We start from the raw sequence: 7,752 nt of genomic DNA, 5'->3' as shown, positions 1-7,752 counted from the left end.
TTAGCTTTAGAAACATCTGCATAATCCACTTAAAAGGAAATAGTAAACTTCATAAAATATTTCCATCAATGTTTACTTTTAATCTAAAAACACGGTAGTCTATAAAAGCACAATTTTAACCCTTTAGCTTTTCTTCTGAAAAAGCTGGTTTTCTCAGTTTTTCCTCCACAGCAGAGGGTTATTTGCTGATTTTGCATTTGTTTGTATACCATGAGAGTTCTTAAGTCGTTTGCTTAAATAAAATATTGCTACCTTCATTTAGTGTTTTCCTGCAAGGGAATAAAAAAATAGGTTATTATTTTTTTTCCTTAAGGCCATTTTGCAAGGACTCCAGTACATCATCACTTAGCACTCATCTATATACCAGTAAAAAACAACTCCTTCCTCCCTCTCTTCCTTCCTTCCTTCCTTGGTCTCTCTTCCTTCAAAAGTATTGACCAGCAACAATTACATGCTTATCATGGCATTATCTACACAGATTCCAAAATCAACTTTACAATTATATCGCAACTATTCCATTAAAGGGTTTCATAAAACAGTGTAGTATTAAATTGCAAATATATATGGTTAAGTTTAGAAAATTGAACACTTCTGATTCAGCATTGTTTAATAACTTCATCAGTAGGATGATTGAATATTTGAATATAAGCCTGCGTATCAATCCATAGGGCCCCAAACCATTTTTTACTGCCTTTGAGGATGCGCTCTGAATTCCAAGTGATCATGGTAACTTAGGAATGCGGTCAGATAGAAACTGATTAAAATCACGGAGAAAAATTGCATGCTAATTTAGAAGTAGAAAAAATGCATTGTGCAAATAAAATTATTGAGAATGATTTCTTATGTGAAAGAATGACAGAAAAATATCACCCAGTCTGGAACTCGGAGTGAATAGAAAATGGCTGTTATAGCAGTGCAGAAATGTCATTTCTCGAAGTATGCATAATAGGCTCTAGAAAGCCGAAGGTTAATTCTTGCTTGACACTCACATAGTATTACCAAAGCATACCATTCAGTTGGGGTACACCCACTGAAAGAAACATTGACGCTGATAGCAACATTGACATATATGTCTGTATTTTGTGATATTAAGATTATTAAGTCTCTTAGAAATGACTGACAAGAGGCCCCCGAGTATATTCACAGCATGACTCCAAAGCACCATCTTCCACTTCCACTGAGGATGGATTCAAGTACACATGGGTGAGGAAAAGCAGATGAGTGAGGGAAATGGGCAAGAAATGGTTTGAGATCAGACCAAAGTCTCATCTTCTGGAAATATTGGCAGTGTTGTCCTCCCTAGAAATATGGAGGAGCAAAAAACCAAAATACTGTCTTTCGAGAGCTAATACGCAAGCAGCTTCTCAGAAATTGCAACAGCAGAATTATATTTCTCTTTTGACTACAGTATATCTGTATGTATAAATTACTTACATGTAACATAGGAGTTTATAAAGTATATGAAGAACTTTGTGTTTTGTTTATTTGCTTCTTTTATAACCTGCTTCACATCCGAAAGGATTGTTAAGCGGCTGGCAATGACTCTGTGAAGATGGCAGTTGCAGAGGCATGGTATTTAAATATTCCTGAATCCTCTCATCAAGAACTGGCAGAGCAACTATAACAACAAAACCCAAAAACCGACGGGCAACATGTGCAGCAACCTAGGTGCCAAGATATCTCCACGAAATACGAGGTGCCAGAGCTCCCATAGTTATGAGACCCATGTGGGACCATATTTAGTGCGGAAGGAAGCAAAAGAAAGTCAGCAAGACATCTGGCCACCCTGAGAATGGGAGAACGCCAACAGGCTCTCAATGAAGGCCCCACAGTCATCTGAGAGAGGGGCTTAGGCTGGAGGTCTCACCAAAGCACTCCTTCAGGACAAAGCCTCACAATGAGAAGAAATTGCTAGGATAAAATCTAATTTGAGCAGGCAGGGGCACAGAAAGGAAAGAAAGAGAAGGTCCTGATAAGTGTCATGAAAAAAAACAAGGGGGAGCATAAGATTCATGAAACTAGAAAAGATATCCCAAACTGCTACCACCACTCTAAAAATACAGAAAATTCATTTACCTTAGAAATTAGCATCAGAAAAATATCAGGGTTTGATCCCAAGCAAAGTTGTGAAATGAGAGAGAGAGAGAGAGAGAGAGAGAGAGAGAGAGAGGAAGAGGGGGGAGCAAAATAAGGTCCTTACAAACAATAAAAATAATTGAAAAGAGATGCCCACCAAAAGATGAAAAATGTAACCTAATATTTAGAAGTGATATAAGTGATATGAACAAAATGATAGAAGATAAAAGAATAACAAGTGAGAACAAGGAAAAACTCAACAATGAAGTGATTGGAGACAAGTAAAGTTTGAAAAGAAAGGTGACAAAAGTTGTTAAATGATAAGAAGTAAAATAAAAATGATATAATTTAAGACTAAACCAGGATGAATGGAAGAGCAAGTAAACACAACACATAAGATCCTTGATGAATCAGATGACTCAAAAAACTAGAAAACTTCCTCAACCTGATGAAGGGCATCTATGAAAACTCACAGCTAAGATCATACTTAATGGGAAAGACTGACTGGTTTTCCTCTAAAGTGAAAAACAAGGTAAGGATACCTGTTCTCACCATTTCTGTTCAAGATTGTGCACAGGGTCTAGCCATGGCAAGTAGGCAAGAAAATTAACTAAAAGCCCTCCAGACTGGAAATGCAGAAACACTATCTCTATTTGCTGATGACATGATCTTTTTCTTTTTAATGCATATTTATTTATTTTGAGAGAGAGAGAGAGAGAGAGAGAGAGAGAAAGAGCACACATGTGCATGCACATGAGCACAAGCTGGGCAGGAGCACAGACAGAGGAAGAGAGAGAATCCCAAGCAGGCTCCAAGCTGTCAGCACAGAGCCCGACACAGGACTCAGTCTCACCAACCATGAGATCATGACTTGAGCCGAAATCAAGAGCTGGACACTTAACTGACTGAGCCACCCAGGTGCGCCGACATGATCTTGTATAGAGAAAATCCTAAGCAATCCACTTAAAAACCGTCAGAACTAATAAACAAGTTCACCAAGGTTTCATGATATAAATCAATATGCAAAAGTCAATAGTATCTCTGTACATTTGCGAGGGACAATCTGAAAATGAAATTAAGAAAACGATTCCATTTACAATAGCATTAAAAGAAATAAATACTTGGGAATAAATTCAACAAAAGTCCAAATTATATACTTTGAAAACTACAAAACACTGATGAAAAAATCAAGGAATACAGACATTAAAATCCCAGATGGCTTCTTTAGAGAAATTGACAAGCTGATTCTAAAATCTTTATGGAAATTCAAGGAGCCCAGGATGGAAAAAATTAAAAAACAAAAATAAAAAACCTTGAAAAGGAAGAGTATGGAAGACTCATACTTTCTGATTCAAAACATTCCAGGAAGCTACAATAATCATAAAAACATAGAATCATAAAAACATATATATAGAATCATAATAAAGAGCAATCAAATAGAATAGAGTCCAGAAATAGATCCTCCCATTCAGTCCATTGACTTTCAATCAGGTACTAAAAGAATTCAATGGCAGAAAGAATAGATTTTTCAAAAAGTGATGTTGGGACAACTAGATGTCTGCACTGCAAAAGAATAAAGTTGGACCTTCCCTAACCCAATATACAAAAATTAACTCAAAATTGATCAAAGATTTATATGTAAGAGCTAATATTATAAAACCCTTAGGAGAAAACATAGGTATAAATCTTGAAGACCCTGGATTAGGCAATGGTTTCTTAGATATGATGCCAAAAGCAAAAACATCAAAAGAAAAACAGATAAATTAAATTTCATCAAAATTAAAACCCATTGTGTTTCAAAGGACACTAGCAAGAAAGTGAAAAGATAACCACAGAATAAAAGATAATTTGCAAATCATAGATCTGATAAGGAATTTGTATCTAGAATATATAAAGAACTTTTCCAACTCAACACGAAAAGACAAACAACTCAATTTAAAAATAGCAAAGGATCTGAATATGCATTTTTCAGAAAATATACAAATGGCAAAAAAAAAAAAAAAGCAGACACATGAAAAGATGCTCAGCATCATTAACCATCAGGGAAATGAAAATCAAAACCACAATGACATATCATTTTGTACCTACTGATATTGCTATAGTCAGAAAGATAATAAAAGTGTAAATTAAATGAGGATGTGGGGAAATTGGAATCCTCATACACTGCTGGTTGGAATGTAAAATGTTGCAGCTACTTTGGAATAACAACTTCGCAAAAGGTTTTACAAATTTACCATACGACCCAGAAATTCTAGTCCTAGGTATACACCCTAGAATAACAAAACTATATATTTATACAAAAACTAGTACACAAATATTCATAGCAACATTATACATAATGGGAAAAATGGAGTAAACCCAAATGTTCATCAACTGATGAATGAATGGATCAGCAAAATGTGGTATATCCATACAATGGATTATTCAGCAATAAAACCAATTGAACTGATACCCATTACAACATTATGCTAAGTGAAAGAAGCCAGTGTCAAAACAGCACATATTTTATTATTCCATTTACATGATATGTCCATAATAAGCAAATCTGTAGAAATGGAGAGTAGATTAATGGTTGCCCAGGGGTTAGGTGGGTTGGGGGGATTAAGGAAATTGGGAGGTGACTGCAAATAGGCATTGGGTTTCTTTTCGGGGTGATGGAATGTTCCAAAATTGATTGTGATGTTAATAGCACAACTCTGTAGATATATTTTAAAAACCATTGTACACTTTAAACAGGTGAATTGTGTGGTATATGAATTATATGCCAATAAAACCATTACAAAATATATTTTAAGAGTATTAGATTTTAAGAAGTATTTTAAAATTTAAAAGTAAATGATGGGATAAAAAAACTGATGAAAATATAATAGTTCTATTATACCTAGAAGGGGGAAAAAAAATCAAGTCATGGGATAGGACAAATGCTAAATTCTATAATTCAAGAAAGATTTCCCAATAAAAAGAAACTTGAAACTATATATTGAATCATCAGCATTGATAATTACTACTGATTTAAAGAATGTCTGAATGGAGATTACCTATGGGGATGGAGACGAAAATGGGTGAGATCTGAAAGGAACAATCAAGGGCCACCCTGAAATTTAGTAATATTCTGTCTCCAAAGCTTGGTCGTGGAGATACAGATATTTGTGTTGTCGCTCGTCTTTATACCTCTCAAATATGCTATTGTGTGTTCGATATTTAGTAAGAGCAATCAAATTGACTAGTGTCACAAGGCAGGATCTAATAAGTGCCTCATAAGGGCAGAATTATCCTGCAATGAGTGTGTGAGCTTTTAAATCGAGTCACATGGTGATAACATCTGTAGAGCTCTTATATACAACAGGCATAAAACACTTTATATTCATTAGTTAATTTGATCTTGTGAACTGCCCTAAGAGGCAGGCACTATTCTTTCCCCATTTGACAGATGAGGAACCTAAGGTACAAAGTTCAGTAACTTGTTTAAAGTTTGCCCAGTGAGTTGGTGGCAGAGCTGGAATCTGAACCCAGGAAGCCTGGCTTGAGGGGCCATAGCCTTCATTTACAATGCTCCACTCTCTGTGGGTTTGCTTAGGCAGAAGTGGTAGTGGTTTAAGATATTGGGAGTCATGCCAGCTATTCACGAGGACAAGAGAGGGAAGGGCAGGCAGCTTCTGAGATTAGTCAGAAGGCTAAAGCGGGGTCAGCTCCAGAAATACCCTTAACGCCATGCAAATCATATATCTGATATCTAGTCTTTATTCTTTAATCAGTGGTAGGTCTTAAACATTCTTAAGCAAGTAGTAATAAGTGGAAGTCATGTTTAAGAAATGATAGTAAGCTAGACTGGAAAGTGGAGGAAAGAACCAAATGAAGATAGAAGATCTGTTTGGAGATTCAGGGGGTGGGAGGGATGGATGAATTTAAAGGGGATGACTTTGAGCCAGGAACCAGAATCCTCAAATACTATTTTTGACCACAGTACTGAGCAGTTCCCAAGTGAAATTGTGTGCAGGGGACCAAGCCAGCAAAAGCATGTCCTTTAATACTTTGGAGTCCTGACTCCCAGCAAAGCATGTCTCCTGCTTGAAGCCTGACAAATGAATTGTGTAGAGAACTCTGTATGCCTGACTAGGGGCAGGACAAGAGCTTAGACCAAAAAGTGTCAAGAAGTCACATAATTCTTCACCCTAAGCAGCCTACCGTTCTCATGGTGAAACAAGAGTAGTCTGAGAAGGGCAGCTCAGACAGGTGAGAGCAAGCAGCTGTGAGAGCAAGAGGGCCCAGAGCATCTCCTGGGACGGGATTAACACATGCCCACGTTCGACAATCCCACCCCTGCTACTGGCGCTCCTCACACTCTCATGGACAGGGACTGGAGAGAGAAGGGTTTCCCGCTGCACCTGCAGGCAGAAAGCACTCCTGCAATAGTCAAGCATAAGTGATCTAAGCACCACTAACGGTGGTGGATATGGGAGCAGAAAGAAGCGATTTGCCATGAGATCACGATGACTGGTTGGTTATGAAATGAAGGGGTGGAGTCATTAAAAATGAGACTTTTGAGCCAAAACAATGACAATAGTGGTACTCAGAGAGCTGTGGGAACCACATCTCTTTCTAGAGATGGTTGCTCAGAGTAGACAATTGTTCTCCCTCTTTCTGAAGCATCACAGTGTAGTGAAACACAAAACTTAAATGAAATTTCAAATTCCTGCTACACTACCTTCACTGCTTGAGTGAAGGCTAAAAATTCAATAGTAAGTTCTCCTCAGGTTCATGTTTTTTTAATTTAGAGAGAGACTTTTTTTTAGGGTAATGTACATACAATCTATTCATATTCCTTTTTATTAAGCTAACAGAAAATATTATGGGTTTCTTAATAAGAATAAGTTTCTATTTCTTGAGTACTTATTTTGTTCCAAGCATTATGCTAAGCATTTTATACACATTGCAGTAATAAACCCTCACAATAGTGCTATGAAGACTGTTACTGTCCTCATTTTGCTGATTAGGAAATTTAAGCACTGAGGAGTTTAGAAAGCTAAGAAACTTATTGCAAAGTACGTGGCTAGTAAATAGTCAACCCATACTTCAAACCGGGTTCTAACTTCAACTTGTTTTATCCGTGGTTACAAATGGTGTTCATACTGGCTCTGATTTCTTTTCCTAGCGTCTAGCATTCTCCTATCAAAAGTTTTGCTCATGTGGGGGTTCTACAAAATTAACAGGTGTTTTTTTTAACTAGACCCTAATCATTGGTTGTTTAACTGAATTGCTAGTCAGTTTACTCAGCATCTCTAGTTCCTTCTTTATTTGTTAAAGCATGAAGTTGACTGAACTCTCCCATGTGCCCAGCACATCAGTCTGCCGCACAAAGTGAACACAGAGACTTTCCTTCTCTGTCTGAAGTTTATCATATGTGGAGAGACATACCCTGAGAAATAAGGTATAGCGTTCTAAAACTATTCAGGGCAACGTTACTCAGAGTCCCAATTAGACTGGCACGATAATAAAGAATTCTATTCTGGAGTCACCAATTTGAGTCCGGTTTGGAGAAAAGTCTATACCTAGTAGGCAAATAACAGCAATAATTGGTATAATAATCTAACGTAAATTATTTCCATTGCCAGTGCTTGCAAAGTGACTAAGGCAATAAATAACTTGAAAAACTTAAAAAAAAAAACTATACCTTGA

The sequence above is a fragment of the Panthera tigris genome, chromosome B2, assembly GCF_018350195.1.
Source record: "Panthera tigris isolate Pti1 chromosome B2, P.tigris_Pti1_mat1.1, whole genome shotgun sequence".
In the NCBI taxonomy this organism is placed as follows: Eukaryota; Metazoa; Chordata; class Mammalia; order Carnivora; family Felidae; genus Panthera; species Panthera tigris.
Note: the sequence above shows the minus strand (reverse complement) of the source record.